The following is a 24,483-nucleotide window of genomic DNA, read 5'->3' on the forward strand; positions in this document are numbered from 1 at the left end:
GAGGTCTTGGCTATACCGGGATGACCTTCCATTAAAGAGTCGTGATAACAAGAGATTACTTTTTTCTGTAAATCTGTGCTGGGTAGGTATAATCGTTCTTGGAAATACAATAAGTTGTCCTTTACTGCAAAGTCCTTTCCCTGCAGATGCCAATTCTGTATGTCTGCTGGAGTTACAAGTTGCCTGGCTTTATCCTTAACTTCCTCTATGGATTCTGTGGCGATTACACCCAGAATTCTTTGTTCGGGAATGATTGGTACAGGTTTAGGGTTGACCAAGTGTTCTTCCACTCCCATCCGAGAAAGGGCATCGGCTTTACCGTTCTTTGTACCAGGTCGATAGGTAATTATGAAGTCAAACTCGGCAAAGAATAATGCCCAACGGAGTTGTCTAGAGGATTGGGCTTTTGCGGTCTTCAAATATTGCAGGTTTCGGTGATCCGTAATCACAGTAACGGTGTGTCGGGCCCCCAGCAGATAATGCCGCCAAGCCTTAAAGGCAGACTTGATAGCCAGAAGTTCCTTGTCAGTAATCGTGTAATTGATTTCAGGAGGCGAGAATTTGCGGGACCAAAATGCCACGGGATGCAACTGATTGGTTACCGGGTCCTTTTGTGATAGAACTGCCCCCATGGCAAGGCTTGAAGCATCAGTTTCCACGATGTAGGGGAGTTCGGGGCAGGGTGTTTTAAGATTGGTGCAGAGATAAATTTAGTCTTCATATCCTGGAAAGCTTGTTCCGCCTCGGTAGACCATTCAAAACGTTTGTTTTTCTTTAACAAGGCAGTGATGGGCTGGACTATTCGAGAGAATTCGGGGATAAACCTGCGGTAAAAGTTAGCGAAGCCTAACATGCTTTGCACACCTTTTACGGAGGATGGTGATGGCCATTTGAGAACTGCATCGACCTTCTTTGAATCCATACGCACTCCGCCAGGTGATAATATGAATCCCAAGAATTCAACTTCAGTCACGTTGAAAACACATTTTTCCAACTTAGCGAAAAGTTTGTGTTGACGCAATCTTTCGAGGACCATTTTCACATGTTTCCGATGTTCAGATTCCGATGAAGAATAAACGAGGATGTCGTCAATGTAAACAACAACACATACATCTATGAGCTCTCTGAGGACATCGTTCATAAAATATTGAAAGGCGGCCGGGGCATTGCAAAGTCCGAAGGGCATGACCTGATATTCAAATAGCCCATACTTGGTGCGGAAGGCCGTCTTCCATTCATCGCCCTCTTTTACTCGTACCAAGTGGTAAGCTCCTCTAAGATCCAGCTTTGTATATATGCATGCTTTTCTGACTTGGTCAAGGAGTTCAGGGATCAAAGGTAACGGATATCTATTCTTAACGGTGATCTGGTTCAGGGAGCGATAATCGATACAAGTTCTAAGGTCTCCTTCCTTTTTTGGAACGAAGAACAAAGCTGAAGAAGCAGGGGACTTGGAAGGACGAATAAACCCATTTGCCAGGTATTGATCCAGGTATTGTCGAAGGTGAAGGTTCTCAGGCTCGGTGAGGGCATAAATTCTACTACAAGGAGGAGTAGATCCAGGTATCAGGTCTATCTGGCAGTCATAAGACCTATGAGGAGGTAGAGAGTTAGCCTGATCCTTCCGGAAAACATCTTGGTATTCTAGGTATTCGGGAGGTAACTGGGGAGTCTCTGAAGAAATTGCGGCCAGTGCAACACCAGGTGGAGGGTGACAAGTAGAGACACATTCTGGAAACTGGACCGTTCTTGCTCGCCAATCGATCAGAGGATTGTGTTTCTCTAACCAAGGTATTCCTAGAATAATCTGAAACTGAGGGGCCTTGATCACATCGAACACGATCTTCTCATGGTGTCCATCTTGACTTACTAGCGTCACCTCTTGAGTGGTATGCGTTACTGGCCCGGAGGCTATCTCCGTACCATCCACCGTAGTAATGACGTCCTTTACAGCCTTGGGACAAAGAGTTAGATTCATCCTCAAAACCATTTCATGATCCACATAATTGCCGATGGCACCGCTGTCGACGTAAGCTTCAATTGCATGTAATCGATCCGGATTATCAGGGCTAATGAGGACCATAGGTATCACGAAATGCGAGGTCACGGAACTGGTTTTCACGCTCGGCAAGAGGACCTCTATTCTTGTCGGGCGAGGTCGTTTCCCTGCTCAGAGTTTGTAACTTTGGTAACTGCAGCTCCTACTGCCTTCTTGGCAGGTTTCACCGGACAGTCTCGAAGAAAGTGCCCTGAGTTTCCGCAATATAGGCATAATTGCAACTGTTTCCTCCTTTCCCGCTCCCTTTGTGTTAGAGGACCTTTCAGACCCCCTATTTGCATGGGTTCCCCGGAGTCTACTCCTTTGGAAGGAGTTGGCAGTTTGGAAAATACTCGAGCATCAAACTTGGAACGATCGGCCTTCCTGTTCTGCAGCCTGTGATCAATTTGAACGACCAAGTCTATATAATCCGAACAGTCTTGTGGGGGATTCACTACTTGGGCTAAAACGTCTTTGAGCTCTCCACGTAGACCTCTATAAAACAGCGTAATCCTTTTGTCCTCAGGCCATTGAGTTTCCACTATTAGTCTATTGAAAGATGCAATATAAGCCAAAAGGTCTTGATTACCCTGTCGCAACGAAAGAAGCTCATTGTCCAAGGCCTGCCCCTGTGAATGTCTTGCGAACAGTTTTTCCATACTAAGCTGAAAGGCTTGAAAATCATGGAGAACCGGATCATCTTGATTAACTAGAGGGATCGACCAGTCTGCCGCATTGCCACTAAGGTACGAAAGTACAAAAGCTACTTTTGCTTGATCAGTTGGAAAGGCTGCTGGCCAGCATAAGAAGTGCAACCGGCACTGATTGATAAATACTGCAAACCTCTTTGGGTCACCAGAAAATCGTTCGGGCGGAGCCAGAGGTACATTCCCCGGTAGGTTGATCTGCACTGGATTCATAGAGGATGTTGATGGAAGATTTGCCCCTGATGCGGGTAACGGGGTCTGTCCGGCTTGTGACTGTAGCACTTGTCTAGCAAGATTGTCTGTTCTCTCCTTGGAAATAATTAGTTCCCTTCTTAGAGCATTCGTTTCCTGACGAGCTGCATGCACTTCTGCCCTTAGTTCCCCAAGTAACCGGGCTAGGGGGTCAGTATCCGAGGTTTCCATAGCGCCTGGGCGAGAGTTTTGCGGTAGGCTTTGCGTTCTGTAACGCTCACCTGATTCTCGCAGAGGCGCCGGTCTTGACTGGGCGACTACCGTATCTTCAAAGGTGATATGTAGCACCCGGTTGGCTCTTTGGGCTGGACCTCTGTGCACTGTATGCCTGACGTGTAGAGTAAGATGTCTGCAGATAGAAAATATGGGGTTAATGAACTGGGGTTATTGGGGTGTCCCTATCTCTTTCCTCTTCTCCTCTCCTGTAGACCCCCAAAGGTTAACGCTCTCACCTTAGGTAAGTGAATGCCGAGCTCTCCATCTGCCTCGGGGCAGGGTGCTGTAACCAGTTTCTTCACTGGATAGGTAGCGCAGGCCTCTTGACTTCAGAGGACTGCTGTCCGTCGTTTACTGCACGAACGGTAAGTTTCGAGTCATTCAAATGTCTTTAAAGTCTTTAGTAATGATGTCTCTTGTTTTGCAGGGTTCCGGCGATGGCGGATGACGGGCTGAAGTGAGTTAAAGATGGAGCCCGTGTGATGAATAGAAGCGCCTGGAAGCACGTAAGTAAGCGCTTGTTGCCTGCTTCACTATGCGCTCTAACTGTCTTTTTATTTTGCAGGTACGAGTTCGGAGCGGCTGCAGGGTGCCGGAATACCCACTGGATTAGATGTGGAAAGGAGTAATGGCACGTGAGTATTAAAGTTCCCCAATGTCTTTAAACGCACCTTGTTTTGTCTTTCAGATGCGGGATGCAGCGCCGAAGGCCTCCGGAGCGTACGAAGAGTAGGTAAGCCTTTGCCTTTCAGATGCCGGAATGCTAACCTGTTCTTTCTTGTCTTTATAGGTGTTGCTGAAGACTGGATTCAGGATGGTAAGCCTTTGCCTTTCAGATGCCGGAATGCTAACCTGTTCTTTCTTGTCTTTATAGGTGTTGCTGAAGACTGGATTCAGGATGGTAAGCCTTTTTCCTTAGGCCCAGGACCGGATGCAGAAGACACGATGAGCGTTCTGCTGCAGAGGTTGCAGAATAACGCAAAGCAAGATTCATCCACCGGGTGTGGTTTAAATAGCCTCCTGTAGTGCTTAGGTGTCTCCTTCCACAGCCACGCCTAAGTAAGAAAAGAGTTCCTGGTAAGAAAAGAGTTCCTGCCTTCCAGAAGAGTTCCAGTGTTCTGAATCTAGGGAGTGGCTCCAGCCCCACCCAACAGGAAAAGTAGTTCCAAACAGAAGAGGATCAGAGGCTCAACTGGCAGGCAAGTAAGCAGCATGGTCTGCTGAAGGTAAGTCCACCCAAGCATTATGAGCCCGGCGCTTCCAGCGCTGGGACTGGGCATATTTATGAGCCTGGTGCCACTGGCGCCAGGACTGGGTCCAAAAGGTCCCAATTGGGACTGGTTGGCACTCGGAACCTGGGTTATGGATCTGCTTCCAAGGGAGTTGGGAAAACCCTGACCTTTTGGAAGCAGAGATCATGACATTTGCCGACTTTCCTTTCAGTCATAAGGAGGTTCTAAGTGCTTACCCCACATCCCTTTTCATATATTGGTATCATTGTTTCACTCTATTTGCACTCCTGGGTTTTAGTATACACGAGTCTTGGGTATTGTATGCACGTTGTTATATTCAAAGTTGTTCAGTGTTTGATTCCGTGCACATTTCCCTTGCCATATTCATTGCCTTCTTCCTTTCTTAACACCAACAGGCAATGGAAGCCTGTGAGCTGGGGGAGGAGCCCCCAAAAGTAAAAAACAATGGGCCTCATTACAAGTTTGCCGGTCCGCAGAGCATGTCAGATGCACCGGCACCATTCTAAATGGTGCTGGTGCATCCAACCTCCCCATTCCCATTGAGCCCTACGGGACTCAATGGGAATGGGGAGTAAAAGTTTCCGGCCCCTGGCAATGGGGAAATACAGGGTCCGCCAGGGTTGTAATGGCCCTGTATTTCCCCATTGCCAGGGGCCGGAATAATTTGTAAGTTTGGCGGCAGCCTGCCGGTTTTACCAGCAAGGCTACCGCCAAACTTGTAATGAGGCCCAATGCCTCAGAGTTCCTGAAAGATTTTGCCTGAGAGAGATAAAACCTGAGGACCCTCTTGAGGTCCAAGGAACGTAGTGCCCTCTTTGCCTCTGACTGCGGATTTCGGAAGAACACCGGCAGGCAAATCTCTTGATTCAGATGATATGGAGAGATCACCCTGGGCAAGAAGTTTGGGTGAGTGTGCAAGATGACCTTGTCATTGTGAAACGTGGTGAAGGGCTCGCACGAAGACAACTTCTGCAGCTCACTAACCCTGCGCATAAAGGTGTGAGCCACCAGTAGAACTGTTTGTAGTGTCACCAAGCCTCCAAAGAGCATGGTGAAGCCTCAGCTGGTCATGAACCAGGCCGCCAGGGCCAACTTGGCCGGGTCGGAGGTTCCACTGCCCCACCCTGCTGCGTCAGGAAGCCCCTGCTGGAGATCGGAAGGTGGACGCGACCCTGGGAGCAGGACTGCAGCAGATCTAAAACCCAGGGTGTCAAAGGCAAGTGGCGGGCAATCGGGATGAGGAAAACCCACCGTGGCCCAGTACTTGCAGAGGGTCTGTTGGAGTAGAGGGGTGGGCAAGAACACATAACACCTGCGGCTGTCACCCCCAACCCTGTCCTGCCCATGAAGTAAACTGGGGGCACTTGGAGTTCATAGGGGATGCAAACCAATCCAGGTCCACGAATCCCCAATGCTGGAACAGGGGCAACAAGGACTGCAGAAATCCAAACTCCCTCCATCAGGGCCCATTCCCAGATCGATACCGTCTCCATGCAGAGGAGGGTGAACGGGTGCCACCCTGCTTGTTCAGGTAAAACATTGTAGTAAAATTGTCTGTCCTGACAAGAACAGACCTTTCCCTGATGAGGGGCAAAAACACCTTCAGGGCCAGGCCCACTGCCCTGAGCTTGAGCAGACTGATATGCAGGAGGGCTTCTGTCCTGGACCATACACCATGAATTATGTAGCCCTCCAGAGTAGCCTCTCAGCCCGAAAGAGAGGAGTCCCTCGTCACCACCAGTGTAGGCTCCGGTCGGGTGAAGGGGGCTCCCACTGAAACATAGGTGGTGGTATTGGGATCCTCTCTGACTGAGACCCCATCTCCTGATCCAATTGGCCGCCAGGTGGAGCTGGAGTGACCTCATCTTGAGGAGAGCGTGCTGTACAGTGAGCACGCAGGAGGCCATCAGGCCCAGAATGAGTTAGAACCACCATGTCAAGGTGGTCGAGTTGGCCAGAAAGTGCCCCCACCGCCTTGCGAAAGGACTGGAGCCTCTCAGGCATAGGGAACACCCGCTGAAGAGAAGTGTTCCAATGCACCCCTAGGAAGACCAGATCCTGAGATGGACATAACAGTGACTGCCTCTGGTTGAGGGGGAACCCCAGCTGATGAAGGATATCTGCCAATCTCTGGCAGGAGTGCAACACCCCCTGGGGTGACCCCCGCCCTCACCAGCCAGTCACACAAATATGGGTAGAGATGATGGCCGTCAAGCGGAGAAGGCCTGAAACTGCATTAATCAACTTCGTGAAGACACAATGGGCTGAGTTCAGGCTGAAGGGCAGCACCTTGTACTGAAAGTGGTATGACATAATCGTGAACCGCAGAAACTTCTGATTCGGTTGGTAGATGGATACATGCAGGTTCGCATCCTTGAGGTCCAGGGAACACATCCAGTCCCCTTCACACAGAGACTAGGCTATGTGCACGGGAATAATCATCTTGAATTATTCCAGCAGTAATGACAGATTTAGAAATGACAGGACAACCCTAAGGGCAGCCTGGTTGTTCTTGGGTACTGCAAAAATCCTGGAATAGTACCTGGAGCCCTTGTCTGAAAGAGGAACCGGTTCTATCGCCTGCATCTTCAAGAGAGAAAGGACCTCCGGTAAAAGAGCCAGAGACCCAAACTGACGAAGAGGTGGAGCGGATGGTAGAGGGAAAGGAAGAGGAAGACTGAAGCCTGTGGAGACTGCGGATAGGATCCACAGGTTTCTGAAAAGACACTTACAGGTGTCCTGGAAAACAGCCAAGCAGCCCCCCATAGGCGAGCCGTGTTCCCCGACCTTGACGTCATTGCTTCTTGGTATCAGAGGTGGCATTAGAGGAGGGAGAGCGGAAAAACCCAAGTGAAGTCCTCTGCTGCTTCCTCCTATTGTCGCTGGGAGACCTGTCAGGGCTCTGTGTAGTCCCGAAACCCCTTGAAGCCGGAGAAAGTGCAGGATTTGTACCCGGTCCTACCCTGGGACTGAGGGAAGGATTTCTGTCCAAGTTTTGTCAGGATGTCCAAGGACTTGCTGGTTTGAGTGGAGGTTTTCTTCTTTGTCAACTAGTCATCGGTTGATGAATGAATAAGGTCCACGTTGTCGAAGGGCAGATCCAAGATCCACTCAGATGAAAACTTAGTTGCGTGCATGCAATGCCGTCCTTCTCATCTCGACACCAATGCACAGCCCTCTGCTGGCTGTGTCCATGTGGGAGACTGTAGACTCCATGAGGCTCGGCGCAATGGCCGTGAAGGAGACTTGTTTGTCCGAAGGGAGGTCGGACAGAAATTCCTCAAGCTCCCTCTACAGCTTCTGGTTAGCTGCAGCCAAGAGGGCATCTGCATTGGCTTGCAGCAGATGCAGTCCTGAGATGGAATACCAGCGCTTTCACAAAGACTCGAGGACCTTGTCCGCCTTGGAGAGACAACTGGAGGTGGCTCCCGTGGAGGAAGACAACGAAGACGATGGTTTATAATGTAATGAGGCCGCAGCCACCTCTGAAGAATGTGGCTATGGGTGGGAGGCCAGGAGGACTGACTCCCTGTCCGTCAGTCTGAACCTGCTGTCCAGCTTCTTGTTCATCTGGGTGTGGCCCTGGGCTTCTCCCAGACCTTTTGCGCCACCTGCAGGACATCCTTCTGGAAAGGGACGCCAGATGGAACCGTGGTGTGCTTATCCAAAAACTTTGCTAGCGCTCCTGACTCATGGGGTCTTCCTTGGGCAGAGGTACCCCCAAAAACTCTGCCAGGCCCTCAAGGCAGTCATGAAAGGCCTTAACGGATGCCAAGGGTTCGTCGTCCTGAGAATCATTGTCATCATCGCCCCCCCCCCTTTTTACCAGACAGAGGGGAGGCCAGGCCATGGGACCCAGGTGCTGACATGCCCCCCCCCCAAGTCTGGAGACAAAGACAGGTCCAACGGCTGTTGAGGGGGAGGTGCTGGTGGTACAGGAGGAGGTAGAGGGCTCTGAACAACCAGTAGGGCCTGGACAGCGGGAGGGACCGGCACTGGAACCGGCAGCGGTGGAGGAACGGGAAGGGTACCCAGAGGAGGGGTCCGAGGAGGCGCCACCTGCGGGAGGACCTTGTTCACTATATCCTTCAGGAGCCCCTTCATCTGAGAGAACGCACGAGGAAGAGGAATCGCTCGAAGAAGTAGTACTCGCAAACCGCCGGCTCCCTTGGGACCTGGCCCTCCGAGGCCCTGGGTCTCCGCTCGTGGTCAAAGCGCTGAGGCACCTGAGGCTGCGATGGGATGAGGAATCCGGACGCCTGTACCGTACAATCCGCTACCGCTTCCAGAGGGAAGGGGACTGGGATCTTCCTGCAGATGGGAGAGAGCACAGGCGTGCTCGGAGTTGGATCCAAGATGGCTGCCAGCCTGGCAGGCTCTGCCAAGTGCCTCCCCTACATTTTGAAGCTTTGTGCCATGCCCGGGGAGGGAGGGCGCAAAGGTCCTAAGCCACAAGAGGCCTCAAACATGGTAGGATACATCTTGAGTCCAGAACCCACAACGGAAGAGTCGACCTCAGAGATCACTATGGTAGGCGCTGAGCCTTCGGCCGGATGCCTGGTAGTCGTAACATTCTGACTCACGACCTGTGAGCGAGCTCCGGTAGGCTGAATGCCCTCGGCACCTGTGCCGGTAGCCATGCTGGATCGTGCTGAGGATGCGAGGTGGCACTCGAAAATCCATTAACCCTTGAGGCGAAGAGGAGGACGAACTTCGAGGAAAAAGCTTTGTAGAGCCACTGAACCCCTCAGCTTGGGTGCCGGTAGCTGTGATGGCCTCATATCTGTCCCCGGAAGAAACCCGGAAGAGCCCCTGGGCCCCTAGGCTTGGGAGCCGGTAGCTTTAGAGGCCTCGGCCGGCCAGAACCTGAATCCGAGGAACCTCTCTCTGTGGGAACCTCGGGGAAGGAGTCACCACCCCGTGGAGCCGTGCTAAACAGAGGGCCTACCTTGTCTTGACGAGAGGACCTGGAGACAATGTCCTTAAGGTGGGGCGAAGGAGAAGTGTGAAAGATCTCCCTCCACCACGACAACCAATTCTTCAATGCCCTGTGACCGAGATCGCTACAAGCCGAACATGCGTCCCGGTAGTTAAGACCCAAACTCTCAAGACAGAGTGCATGGGGGTCCGAGGCTGGGAATGAGTGGTCGCATGAGGCTCATCTCGTGAATCCTCCTTCAGCCAACCTGCGCCATGGGAGGTGAGGCAATGAAGGGAAGTTAAATAAGATTGAAAAAGCAAAAACTGGGAGCAAGCAGAAAGCTAAAATGTCTCCATTCTGGTTGCCAGATCCGACACTGGCTTTGTGGAAAGGGGACTGAGATGAGGCGCCAGAGGGCGGGGCCTCGGCAGGGTATTCCCATGCCTGATGTCACGCCCCCACGCACAATACTAAATTTAAAGGGGAACCTCAATTATTCGCTGCCAAAGGTTCTGGTACTCTCCCCATGTGGGGGGACGGTTATGAAGGAACACAGGGATTCACACAGATGAAGTGCCAAGCAAAGGGTTGGTTTATTCAAGCTCAAGGGGAAACGAACCCCAGCCAGGGTAACAGCACATAACTGACCAACATGGAATCTGGGCATGTTAATAATTCACATTCCACAATCTGAATCTTAACAATGTCATGTAGCAACAGTAACCATGAAATGAGAACAATCTAATAAGTATGTACAAGCTGCTCTAACAGTAACATAAATAGACATTTCCAACGGGGACACCCACAAGGATGGATGAAAGTGGACAGGACGTATGAGTACAAGACTGGTATTACCAAAATAAACAGAAAATACTAACAAATGGTAGATGTTGAATTTCAAATACCCCGGTGGTGAACCTGTGATATTCCTGAAATAAGGCTAGTATCTAAAGTGCCAGTATACCATCTACACCTAGTACCGAAAGAGCAGGAAACATCTCCACTGCCGTCTGCCCAAGAATGGGGGGAAGCCAGTCTTTGCACCATCCACGTATCCAGGACTAAGGTTGTGTTGCCTAGCAGCAACCATATTCTTAGCACTACTGATAAGGGACTCACTATATCCTACTCCAGCAATATGGGTAAAGTCTGGTTCGTTACCACCCCACACTCTAAAATTAAGATGGGCTCTGTTCAAGTACCCCAACCTTAACATTAATTATTCAAGGTGCTTAATATCTTAACACTCTGGTCATGTTAATATTTATGGTATGTTTATTGCCCGCACATTGCCCTGCACCAAAAGAGCTATCATCAACTCCTTAGCCTCCTACCGGTCCCAAAGATATATGCATATGTTAATTATTTATTGTTACTGGTCATTGATAGCGTGCAATGTCTTCTAGCAAAGGGTATGTCATTATGAAAAAAGAGGGCATATGGAAATCGTTAACTATATACAGGAATAAACGTACAGCATGCAGGCAGAAAAACAAATCGATGCCCGGCTTTTAGTTTAAATGTTTTGTAGATCTAAAGTATAGACAGAAAGAAATACTGTCAGTATTGCCACTGTAAGAACAAAATCATGATGGTATTCTTCAAATATTACCGGTAATTGCCTGGGTATGAACAACCTGTGCCCAAATATTGCCAGCATTTGCCAACATTTTCTCCTGTAACGATACTCCTGTGATGGCTTTACCCAAATATTGCCAACATTTGCACCTCTAAGGACACATCTGTGATGGCTTTGCCTAAATATTACCCAGGAATTTACACTGCAAGTACACAATTATGATAGATTTGTTCCAAATTGCCAAAATGTGCCCCTTTGAGGATACACCTGAGACGGCTTTGCAGCAAATATTGCCAGCCTTTCACTTTGTAAGGACACACCAGCAATAGCTTTGGGGAAAATGCCAGCATTTTCCGCTTTTAATGGCACACTTCTGATGGTTTTTCTCCTAATGCCAGCATATATCGCTTTAAGGATACACAGGCCATGGTTTTGCCACATATTATCCACATTGATACCATTTAAGACACACCTGTAATGGCTTTGCCCAAATATGCAATATTCACCCCTGTAAGGGCCTAACTGTGATGGCTTTCCGGCAAATATTGCCAGCTTTAAACCCTTAAAGAAAACACCTGTGATCATGTTGCCCCAAAATTACAGTATTTGCCCCTTTTAGTGAACACCTGAGAAGGCTTCACTATAAAATACCGCAATTTGCCCCTTTAAGGCCAAACCTTTGATGGTATTCGTACCTTTCAGTGCGCACGTGTGATGGCTTTATCCCAGTACCAGTATTGGCCAGCATATTGCTTTTCCCCAATATTTCAGCAATTGCCCAAAAAGGAAACAGCCATGAGATATGATAAGATATGCCCCATATTTTATCAGCATTTGCCCCTGTAAGGATGCAACTGAACTGTGATGGCTTTGCCCCAACATGCCAGTGTTTATCTTTGTAAAGAAACGTCTGCGATGGCTTTGTCCAAACATGTCAGCAATTGCTCCTGTAATAACATATCTGTGATGGTTTTGCCCCAGCATGCCAGCAGTTGGCCATGTAGGAATATGCAATATCTTACGTTAAACCTACACATAGAAGAAGTACTTTTTACTATGCCTACGCTGAATCTAATAGTGTGCAAACCCGAACTTGTACACGGCAAGTCAACTTAAGTTTTTCTATGATTTCTATGCATAATGGAATAATTGCAGATCTTAAATTCCACATGTTTTTGCATTAAAAAGTCTTTACTGGGTGAATGTCATTACTTATGTTCTGAAACAGCAAAAGATGTGTGCAAATGAGGGGTTTCACACAATTACATTAAGTAAACACATAGTAATAAGACTGTGGTTCCCTGCAGTGAACTGAAGTCTTTTTTTCTATGCCTGCTCAATGTAATTGTACGCAAACACTAACTTTTCCACACACCTTTCACCCCATCACCACTCATGCATCTTACTACCCTGAACATGCACGTCCAGGGAACACAGCAGATCCTATATCTGCATCTCCAGCCTCCCACTGCCTACTCACAAATGGGATCGCTCCACCCTTAAGATTCCATGGGAGCTGTGATTGTCCTACTGAATTAAATGTCTGGAAGGTTTTCAACATCAATGGGCATAAAGTAGTGCGGATCAGACTATAAGGCTCAAAAAGATTGCTGTTGATGCTTAAAGCCAGCCACCCGCCTACAGATACTAAAATGGCAAAAACAAATGAATGATAATATTTATGACTACATAAATATTATATCAGTCATTTATTTTTGCCATTTTAGCATACACATATTAGTATTTTCTTCAGGATTTTTTGTGGGATCATTTTCGGGCAGTAAACTTTTCATCAAGATAAATGTAGATCCACTTACTGTAATATACGGTAGGAATCAGTTTTTGCACGAGCTTGGCTTATTGGTGCAAAAGCGGCCGAAATCCATTAAATTAGACAGTATGGGGCTATGTGGAAGAAGTGTGGTGGTGTCTGGTTTACTATTATGAGGGAGAATAATAAAAAAAGGACACAAACAGTACTGCATGATGAGCTTAGAAGTCCATCATACAGCATACATAGTTCATTATTAGGAGGGAGGTCGTAGTTAGCGGATACATACAAAACTATGTTTCAGGTACTAACTTACTGTTAATAAAAGTTAGAAACCAGCAGACACACACACACTACTAGAAGGTGGACTGGGGGTTGTATCAACACCACCCATGGGTTATCCTTAAAAAGGAGGTAAAAAACAGCAGACACCCACTTTCGGTAAGACTAAGAGTTTTAACTGCATTCAGCTTGGTGTATGCCTAAAAGGGAGGTAGAAATCAGTAGACAAGTGCGGTGCTACAAGGTGGCCTGGGAGAGGTATCAGCACCTGACTTGATGTATGCCTAAAAGGGAAGTAGAAATCAGTAGACAACTGCGGTATACTACATTGTGGACTGGAAGCTGCAGCTCCATCATCCATGGTTTATTCGTAAAAGCGAGGCAGAAATCATCAGCCATCAACAGTATTGCAAGATGGAAAGGAAGCTGAATCTGCACCACACATGGTGTATTCCTTAAAGGGATAAAGAAGTCTGAAGACACCCACTGTACAACAAGATGGACTAGGCTGTTTTATCGACAACACCTATGTTTTATCGCTTAAAGGAATGTAGAAATCAGCAGACATGCACATATCATTTAGTACTGAGAGTTGTATCTGTGCCACTGTCAGAAACATGAGGGTATTCTCACTCCTACTCCCCTTGGATCCTCTGTGCAGGTGGCCAGGGAAAGGCAATCGCTTTTGGATCCTGACCCTAGGGGTGGACAAGCGAGGGAGGATCACCTGGGTGGAGGGTCCTTAGGGATTGTGAGTGGGGTGCCTTTAGGTGAGACATGGTATGCCCTTTATCCTAAAGAAAACCGACCTAACCCTCCCCTGACATTTATGGGTTACTGTAGATCAGCTCCCCTTCTTTCCCCTCTTGGGACACCTGACAGTGCTGGAACGAGGAAGAGACAGCTGAGAATAATGAACACCACACACTCTCACAACTTTAGTACTGAGACGAGGACAAAGCAACTGTGAGTAATGAACACCACACACTCCCACCACTTAGGTACTGGGACAAAGATGATGCCTGCAAAGTATGAAGGTCAATCATGTCATCTTAATCAGAGTCAGGCAGAATTGTATAATGGAATACATTTGCAGCCTATTGAAGGACCTGGGGAACTTGGGCAGAGATCAGCAGGAAACCCTAGGAGTCTGGAGGCGGCCATGGTGGGACCAGCAGTGGAGACGGGACGCTAGTTGGCATCCCTAAGGTGAGGGGAACCTCCCGTGTTAAGTGGGAGCAAACAGAGCTGCAGTGAGGCCAGAGCAAAGAAGACGCTGTGTCCGGCCTCACAGAGGTATTGAAGCTGACTGTTCTAGCCAAGCTCCAGTCCACGGGCGAGTGTGATTTGCGGAACCCAAAGCAGCAGCCAGAGCGAAGGAGAAAAGCAGCGAGAGCCACCGGAGGAAGACGCCTATAACCAGTGAGTGCTGAGGATGTTACCCAGAGACCAGGGCGCTCCGAGCGGGCTGCAAAAGTAGTGAACAGCCCGAGGGAATAAATGCTTCAATTACAGATGCAAATGTGAAGTTATATGAATGAAAGAAAGGCAAGTGCTGCGAGGCATAGCAAATCTGCTAATATTGAATGACGAACAGAAAGAAAGCAGAAAACCTGCCAATATTGAATAACGAACTGAAAGAAAGCAGCAAACCTGACAATATTGAATAACGAACTGACAGAAAGTAGCAAATTTGCTAATATTGAATCACGCACTGAAAGAAAATAGTAAACGAAGTCGAATTAAGGACTCTGACTGCAGAGTTGAAGTCAAGTCTGAGAAACTATTTGTTTTTGAAGCTACATTTTGAAAATCATTTGCTCATTCCAAGATGGCCACCGGCAACGAGTAGACGTGCCGACGGCTGCTCCGACATCCTGGGCCAGGTTCGCTGGAGGATCCACCACCCCCCCTGGGGACCAGGCTCCCGGGCTGCGGCAGCGGCAAGCGGATTGAGTGGGGGAGCACAACAGCGGAGGATGTGTGCCGTGGAGACCCCCCAGGTTGGCGACACGTGACCACCAGTAGGGAGCCGTGGGGAAGAGCAGCGCCACGGCGACCATTGGGAAGGGGCGCGCGGCCACCAGCAGAGAGGCGCGGGCTGAACCCGTGCGTGTGGAGCTGGGTTTCCCCCGTGAATTGCAGCGGTGACTGGTGGCAGCCCAGGTGGGCATTCATCGTGGAGCCAGGCCCCCCCCAGTCTGGGCGGGTCCGAGAGGAGAGCGGTGCCTCTGGGGCAGGTGAGGTGGCAGTGAGCACCTGAGCAGCCTACTCCCCAGAGGAGGTAGCGGCGGTGGGGGTAGGTGGCACGGCACCTTCGAAGCCTTGGTGGGCCCCCTTGGCTTGGAAAGTGTGGTGGGGGGTGGGGGAGAACCTCACCCCCCCTTTTGCCTGACAGCGGATTCGGCCCCCGGTGGGAGCAATAGAAACAAGCGCGAGGATCGAGAGGAGGGGCCAACCTGGGCCCAAGAGTGTGGAGAAAGCTACAGGCTGCCTGGTGGAAAGGGGTTTGGAGGCCCCAGGGCGCAGTTTCACAGGGGCAGGAGAGCACCCTGGTGAGGACATTGGGAGAGGCAGCGAAGGTTGGGATAGTGGCACTGTCCTCAGGGTGCCCTCCCTCTCTTTAAAGGCCTTTCCTAGCGGAGCAGTGTGACCCTCTCTTTAAAGGCCCATCCCTGTGGAGCATTGTGATTGTGAGTTGAGTCCAGTGGGAGCAATTGCCAGGAAAGAGGAGCGAGGAAGGAGCAGGAGAGACCAAACAGCACCTCCCATTGGCAGGCGACAGGGATTAGAAGCGGGGCGCAGCGTGCCGGCCATCCAGGACACATCTCTGGAGAGGAAGGAGTGCACCCCTCAGAGTGGGGGGTCTGGCTGGGTCTGGGGGCGTGGGGTCTCCAGCCTACTAAGCGGCAACCGGGGGCTTGGGTCGCCGTTCCGTTTGTGGCGTGGGCTGCGGCACGGCCCCGGCATAGATGCCCTCCAGGTCTAAAGGGAAATCAGGGGGGGCCGGTCACCCCGCTGGAGGGCCCCAAGGGACCCTGCCCACACTCTGGCCCGCTATGGACAACAGGGACTCGCACAAAACTGGCAGTGGCCACTCAAAGGGGCAGTGAGGCGGTAGAGGAGCCGGAGCAGATGACGAGGCAAGATCTCAGGGGAGAAATGCAGACCCTGAGAGAATCTCTGGCTCAAACTTTCCAGGTCCAGTTCCAACTCTTGAGAACCAACCTCAACGTGGCTCTGGGGGAAATCCGACAAGAAGTAGCTCAATCAGGGGAAAGGACTGACTTATTGGAAAGAGGCCTCCAGGAGAACGAACGGGAAACAACGGCTAACACTGAGGCCATAGACCAGCTAGACTCTGCGACGAGGAACATGGAGGTGATGCTTGAGGACTTGGAAAACAGATCCCAGCGGATCAATATCCGGATTAAGGCGCTTCCTGAGGCAGTGACGGATCAACAACTGAAGGAGGAATATCAGCGGATATTCGTGGATCTTTTGGGTGAGGGGGACCCGAGTTTGATAATACTGGATAGGGCCCACAGAGTTGGCTGGATCCCTAGGGGTCCTAACGCCAGACCTTGAGAGGTCGTGGTTGCCTTGCTAGATATGGACAGAAAGAGTGTTGCGGGCAGCCAGACAAAGGGAGCCGGTCCTTTATAAAGGGCAGGAAATTCTGTTGTTCCAGGACCTGGCTGCGAGCACACTGCTAAAAAGAAGGAATATGGGCCCGGTACTGAAGGTGATGTCCAAGAAGAGGATAAAATATAAGTGGACCTTCCCTTTTGGCTTAGTGTTTGAGTGGAAGGGGAGTCAGAAGCGGGCGACCACGCTCCAGGAGGCGGCCAGCATTATAAGCTTGGAGCTGGAGAGTGAGGGGGGATCACGCTGGGTAATCTGCACCCCGTGGGGGTCAAAGGGAGAGGAGTAGGCCTTGGGAATGGGCAAAGGTGGGGGAGTTGGGCAAGAGGAAGGGTGTGTTGCAGGGTCCCTCGGGGGGGGGTTGAAAGCTCGGAGCACTGAGGGGGAGGGCAGTTGTAACGTGGCGGGGGCTGGGTGACCCAACTGGCACCCGGGCGGGGTTGGACTCATGGGCTGTTTGCTAGGCCTGGGAGGGAGGAGTAAAACATGTTGGAACAAATAAGGACGGCACTGTCCGGTGGGTGGGGGAAGGAGGGCAGGGGGTCGGGGGGAGGGTGCAGTCTGGCCCAAAGTTGGGGGTTCTGGGCTGGGGGAAGCATGGGAGGAGTGAGGGGAGGGACATGGGGGGGACCATAGCGCCTAGCTTTGGGGCATCGGGTGTTTTGGGGAGAGCGGGAGGGTTGGGGACGGGTTTGGAAGGGCAGCCAGTGGGAGCGGGGCAAAATACCATCTTGGATTCAAGTGGCTAATAATGTGAGGGGGTTAAATTCTCCCCTCAAGCGAGCTAAATTAGAACAATTCACTAGAACGCATGTCTCAGATGTTTTGGCTTTGCAGGAGACCCATCTGCTGCGCAAAGACCAGGGCCGCCTGCGCCTCAAGGGCTTCCCAATGATCTTTTTCGCATCAGGCCCCACAGAGAGAGAGGGGGGGTAGCGCTGGCATTTGGGAGGGGTGTGGACTTCAAAATACAGGATATCCTTAGCGACAACAATGGGAGGTTCATCAGGGTGAGGGGGGATCATATGGGTGCCACCTACACTATAGCCTCGTTTTACGCCCCAAATGTGGGACAGGAGAAGTTTGCGAGGGAGACACTGGGCGCGTTGGAAGGGTTTGCGAGAGGCCAACTCATCCTGATGGGGACCTTAACCTGGCCTGGGACAAGCGGCTGGATCGGTCACAACACGCGGGCGGGGGGAGGTGGGGGGGCAGTGGCTTCCCCACAGCTGAAGGAGCGGTTTGAAGGGGCAGGTTTGAGGGATGTTTGGAGGATGCTGAGGGGGGAGGAAGAGAGCTACACATTTCTTTCGGATGTGCTTGGAACCCAATCTAGAATTGATTACATTTGGGTCTCGGCGGGCTTGATGGGAAGGGTAGAGCTGGTGGAGACCGGCCCAATTGGAATCACCGATCATAGGGTGGTGCAGATGAAACTGCAGTTGGGTAAGCGAAGGCCAGGGGTTTGGAGCTGGCACTTTCCTGGGGAACTCCTGAGGGACCAGGTGATTAGGGAAGCGATTGGCAACAGCAGTAGAGTTTATTTTGAAAGAAATAATGGCACAGACACGAGCCTCAGTATAAGATGGGACACGTTTGAGGCTACCTTGAGAGGGGAACCCGTCGCTTTGAAGGCAGAGAGGAATAAACAGCTGCGACTCTTGGAGACCCAGTTGGAAGGGGAGGTGGAAGCTGCAAGGGTGAGGCTGCAGGAGGTCCCCTCAAGGAAATTCTATAGGGAGTAAAGGTTGGCAGAGGAGCAATTGGGGATTCTGAGGACCAAAAAGGCAGAAGAAGCAATGCTGAAGGTCAGGCAGAAATTTATGCAAAGGCAAATAAGGCGGATTCGCTTTTAGCGTGCTTGTTAAGGGGAAATAGGGGGGGAAATGTGATCTCAGTCTTAAAGGATGAAAGCGGGGAGAGACTTACCCATTCTGAGGGCATTGGGGAGTGACTAGTTAGATTCTACGAAGCCCTGTACACATCCCAGGGTCCAGCCACCCAGCATCAGAAGGACTATTTGGGAGCCGTGTCCCTCCCGCGTCTCTCCAGGGACGTTGCAGAGGAATTGGGACATGCCATCACGGTGGATGAGGTGCGAACTGTCATCGCGTCTCTTCCTAGTAACAAAGCGCCGGGCCCCGATGGATACCCGGTCTCCTTCTACAAGACCTTCTCTGGCATCCTGTCCCCACATCTTGCACAATTATTCAACTCATTCGGCACTTCGGGCGGTATGACTCCTTCAATGGAGGAGGCCAAAATTACTCTCATTCATAAGGGTGGCAAGGACCCGGAGGAATGTACCTCTTATAGACCTATAGCTCTCATAAATTCCGAAGCGTAAATGTATACTAAAATATTGGCGAGGCGCTTGGAGACGTACCTCCCTACATTAATCCATCAGGACCAGACGGGGTTCGTTCAAGGATGGCAAATGGCTGACAATATCAGGCGGGTGGCCCATCTGATTGAGAAAACGCAAAAGACTCCTACACCGGCGATTCTCCTAGCTCTGGATGCCGAGAAGCATTCGACCGGGTGCAGTGGTCTTTTCTGTTTCTGGCCATGGAAAAAATGGGTCTGGGCGCTAGGTTCATTAGCATGGTGCAGGCGAAATACAGGGCTCCCATCTCGCGCTTGCTGGTGAACGGCGTGATGTCACGTTCCTTCAAGCTCGGACGAGGTACAAAGCACGGGTGCCCCCTTTCTCCGTTGTTGTACGCTTTGTACTTGGAGCCCCTACTTGCGGCGATAAGGGAGGCCGAGGATATTCAGGGCATTCCCTTTGGGGGACATCAGCATAAGGTGGCGGCGTTCGCCGATAACATGCTGCTTACGTTGATGAGCCTAAGGGAGTCCATAAGGGCGTGCACGGCGCTATTGTCCAAATTCGGGGCAGTCTCAGGCCTGTGGGTAAATCTGCAAAAATCTGAAATAATGAATCTATCGCTGAAAGGTGAGGAGGGGAGGGTCCTAAGGGAGTCCTCCCCATTTAAGTGGAGTCTGGGCGGGATACGTTATCTTAGGATCAGGGTTATCCCTCAGCTGTCAGGATGGTTTGGGGCTAATTACCCTCCCTTGTTGGCTGTGATCAAAAAAGACCTCAGGAGGTGGAACTCCCTAAGGATATCATGGGTAGGAAGGGGCTCAGTTCTCAAAATGGTGGTCCTACCACGGTTACTATACTTATTTCAAGCTATTCCTTTGTCCATCCCAGCTGGCTTTTCTAGGGAATTAGACAAGGCAGCTAAGGGCTTCGTCTGGGCAGGTAGGAAGCCGCGCTTGGCCAGGCACCTACTGTTAGCATCCAGAGGGATGGGGGGCTTGGCCTTGCCGAACTTTCACTGCTACTATGAGGCAGCGCAGCTCAGGGCAATCAGGGAATGGTTCTCAGCGGAATACAATAAACAGTGGGTTAAGATCGATAGAGCGGAAGCTCGGCACCACCTGGGAGAGGTACTCTGGCTTCCGCGCAGGTTAAGACCGGCTCATCTATACATGAGCAACATAACAAAGGGGCTGGTTGACATTTGGGTTGGGGTTGTTTTGGGATCACAACTTTCCGTCGCCGTTCACCCCCATCTTCAACTATGGGGACTTCCCCCTGGGGATGGAAAAGGGGGCATTCCTGAAATTGGAGAGCGGGGGGTGTAGGGTCCTCAGGGATAGGTTTCGGGGTCAGAATGTGAAGTCCTTTGAAGATTGTAAGCGGGAGTTCAGGAGTTCAGGGTGGACGAGGGGGAATTTCTTAGATATTTTCAACTCAGACATTGGGTGATGTCCACGGAGGTTCAAAGGGCGGCAACCCACGAACTGACTCAGTTTGAACGCTACCTCCTGATGCATGAGCAGTCCAGAGAGTTGATCTCGAATCTCTATAGGCTTTTGGAGGCTGCTGGCCCGATATTAAAATGGACGTACATGTCCAGATGGGAGGGGTTGCTGGGGACGGGTATTGAATGGGAGGACTGGGAGAGGCTTTGGAGATTGATCCCAAAGGTGGCTAGGGCTGTTCAACTTCAGGAGGCCTGGTACAAGTACCTATTTGGCTGGCATTATACCCTGGCTCGCCTTCATGCAATATTTCCAGCAACCTCTGGGACATGTTGGAGGGGTTGTGGCGAGGAATGTATGGAGGCTCATATTTGGTGGGATTGCCCTATTATTAGACCTTTCTGGAGGGTTATTTCACGGGCTCAAGACCAGGCATTGGGGGAAGGCACGAGCCAACACCCCAGCGAGATCTTATTGGGAAGGTGGCGGGAGTCGGGGGCGGTGGGAGGGGAGGGGGGCAACGCAAGGCGCGAGTAGTCTTTATATTGGCCGCGATGGCTCTCATCGCCCAAAGGTGGAAGAGCCCCAGGATTCCAACAGAGCAGGACTGGATGAGGAAATTGTGGGACATTGTGTCGTTGGAATGGGCCACGTTTGCGGTTAACAACAAATTGGGGGATTTTGCAGAGGAATGGGGAGAGACCTTGGACTACTTGAAGGGGGAGTTCCGGGAGCAGTGGCGTCCCCAGAGACTCAAACTGTTGGTCCTTCATGTTTGATATTCCGGGAAGAAAGGGATGGGGGGCAGGAGTTGGGGGGCGCTATGGCTTGGCCGGGAGTGAGGGAGGAGGGGCATGTTTTGGGTATTTTGTTGTTTTTCAAGTTATTAAAACAATAAAGAGAAGTTTAAAAAAAATGATTTGCTTGTTGAATATTGAACTGATAAAACCCCCAAATCGTGCTTAAAGGACAGTAACCTATATATTTGGAGGACGCTAAGCATGGAGGGGAAAAGCGTCACCAGAAGTGAAGTGTGAATAAGACCCTGAAATACAACAAGACATTGAATGTGTACAGAATAAGGAAGTCAAACTAAGGAACTTGAAATACAGAGGCAAGACACTGGGAGGGGCCTATGTGTGAGCAGGAGAACTAAGGGTTCCTGGTTGTGCGACCAGTGATGGGTGGACCATGTGGTCTGACAACTGCGCCCCTGCGACCAGCGAACATGTTGACAAGGAAACCAACTATTGTGTCAAAAGGAAAACTACTATTGGTGCATTTAAAGCTTGGAGAAGGGAACCCTGAGCTGTGAAGAATTGTTGGAACTTATCTCAAAGACGGTGCCTGAAGATACTTCCTTTTGTCATAACTGTTACATTGAATTTGAGGAAAGGAACCCTGAGACTTGCTGCCATGAAACTGTATTGAACTTGGGGAAGGGAATCCTGAGACAGGTCTGGAACTGTACGATCTTAAATGGAAGAGAAGGTAACTTGAACACTGTGGTGAACTTGTTGGTACTTGGGGAGGAGGAGCTGAAGAATATGCCTGAGCTGGAAATAGATCAGAACCTTACCTAAGGAACACTGTTTAGTTTATGGTTGACATCCCTACACATTGGGCCTGATTTTGGGTCCAGTGGTAACCCTGCCGGTGCTACTGGCAGGTTGCCGCCGGACCCGTAAAAATTTACCGGCTCCTGACTTCCCTTTGCCACCGACTGATTACGAGTCCAGCGGCCGGGAAGTCAGGCGCTGGTAATTTTGTTAATCCACATTCCCATAGAGTACCATTGGACTCTATTGGAGTGCGGACACGGAAGCACCGGCATCGTTGTTAACGGTTCCGCTGCTGCTGTGACGGGTTTGCTTACCATGACCGCTGTGCCACGTAGTGTTCCCGGTCTGGAAACAAGGGTGCCGGTGAGCTTACCGGCACCCTTATTGCCGAACCGGCAAACATGTCATGAGGCCCAGTGTTTTGTTTTAGTTGTGAGGGCAAGCATAGGTTTTGGACACAGACAGAATGTTAAATTGAATTTACTGACATGGACTGTCCTTAATTTCTTTAGGTAGGAAAATCCCACCTTAGCATAGGTAAAGTTAGACCATAAACCGTTCTGACATTTAAGTTAATATAAGTATTTCGGTGTGCAGTCAAAAAGTCGAAAACATTATGTCAAAAGACATAGGGCCTCATTACGAGTCCGGCGGTAACCGAGGCAGTAAAAACGCCTGGTTACCGCCGGACTCGTATTACCATTCCACCTCCATGACTCCCGGAAATACCAGGGCATTACAACCCTGGTGTCCCGGGAATTCCGGAGGCGAAATGGTGTTAATCCCCATTCCCATTGAGTCCCATAGGACTCAATGGGAATGGACTCAATGGGAACGGGGATCATGGAAACACCGGCACCATCTCGTGATGGTGCTGGTGTTTCCACGTCCGCCTGCAGGCGGCCGGTGTTAAACCCGCCAGGTCAGACCTGGCGGGTTTGCCGCCACCGTTGTTTCCATTCCGGGCGATTTGTAATGAGGCCCATAATGTCGAAAATAAAAGTCAAAAAATAAAAATCGAATGTTTTATTTCTTTAATTGTATGTTTATTTTGGGTTCCGGGAGTAAAAAAAAAGGGTAAAACACAAAACAAATTAAAAAAGAGGGCTTGGGGGGGAACCCCACGGGGGAACCCCACCCCCCATTTCGACCAAAAATCAATTTTAAAAAAAAGTTTAATTTTCGACATTATGACTTTCGACATAACGTCATTCGATTTTATGACTATAAACCGAGTATTTCTGTTACATTGAATCTGTTTTCTGTGTCTCCTTCCATTGATGCCAGTCACTCATAGTTTCGCACAAGAAGGGAGGCTAAAATCAGCAGGCTCAACACCACTTGAAGGTGGAGGAAGATGTATCAGCAATATGCATGGTATATGATAAAGACATCAATACACATGGTAAACGTCTGCACCACTCCTGGTTTATCACGAGGAGGGAGGCTGAACTCAGCAGACATACATATTACTTTAAGGTGGGTGGGGACTACAGATCAGCAGCTTTTCTTATACAAAATAAATGGTTGGTTCTATATATTCGTAATTCAGAGTTCTAGTGCATATCAGATGCCCATAACTCCCCTCTCCTCAAACAAAGTTTCAAGCCAACCTTTGCACCTACCAGGAGCCATTCCAGTCCCGAATTGAAGGTGGGGTCAATAACAGATCCCTCTCAGCTATTGCGTGGTATGAGCAACAGGAAAACCCTTTGATGCCCATAAGCATCTATTGGACGAGAGCAGAGGTTTACTTACCCCAGCAACCCCTTCCCCACAGCGCAGATCCCTGAGCACCATGAGGTACCTTTAGGGCACAGCAGACCACAAGGGCCCTTTGGTTCCCCTCATACAGAGACTAGACTCCAAGAGGCTGTATCTGCAATCACTGGTAAGTCCCCCAAAAATCTATAAGCACCCATGTATGTATTTATAAATGAGTTACACAGGTGATCCTCAATTGACACCTTTGCTACACAATTTACCTTGCTGCTTTCAGGTGTTGTGCATCTAAGTGGCAGACCCCAGTAATTTTAGGTAGTTTGTACACTTATTATAGCCCACATTGCTCTCAGGGGATGTTTATCCACAGCAGATCTCAGTGCTCTATAGTTTTACACAATGCATTACACAGTGGTTTTAGGTGCAGTTAATCTCTACCGTAGTCCCCAGTGCTCTAAAAGGCTCCATACTGCATACCCCAGTACTTCTGGTGGTTGTTTGACCTCATTGTATATACACCTCAGTGCTAGCAGATACTGCCCCAAGCACTTCCAGGTTGTCTATGTCCCTATTCACCCTTTGGTAGACCAGAGTATTCTCAGGAGATTGTTTAATCACACAGCAGACTTCAGTGCTCTAAAGGCCATCCCACTCAAGACACCTGTGCTCTGCAGGGCTCCACGCTAAAGGTTATAGTGCTCACAGTTTCTGCATTTATCTGTAGAGTGGGTCCTAGTCCTCTAAAGGGATACGCACTG

At 50.0% G+C, this 24,483-nt stretch overlaps 1 protein-coding gene across 5 annotated transcripts in view; it reads right to left on the reverse strand.

The window, feature by feature from the left end:
• CACNA1B (calcium voltage-gated channel subunit alpha1 B) overlaps positions 1-24,483 on the reverse strand; it is a 2,298,664-nt gene that overhangs the window by 820,645 nt on the left and 1,453,536 nt on the right. The window lies entirely within an intron of this gene.

The sequence above is a fragment of the Ambystoma mexicanum genome, chromosome 8 (assembly GCF_040938575.1).
Source record: "Ambystoma mexicanum isolate Mex_15411 chromosome 8, UKY_AmexF1_1, whole genome shotgun sequence".
In the NCBI taxonomy this organism is placed as follows: domain Eukaryota; kingdom Metazoa; phylum Chordata; class Amphibia; order Caudata; family Ambystomatidae; genus Ambystoma; species Ambystoma mexicanum.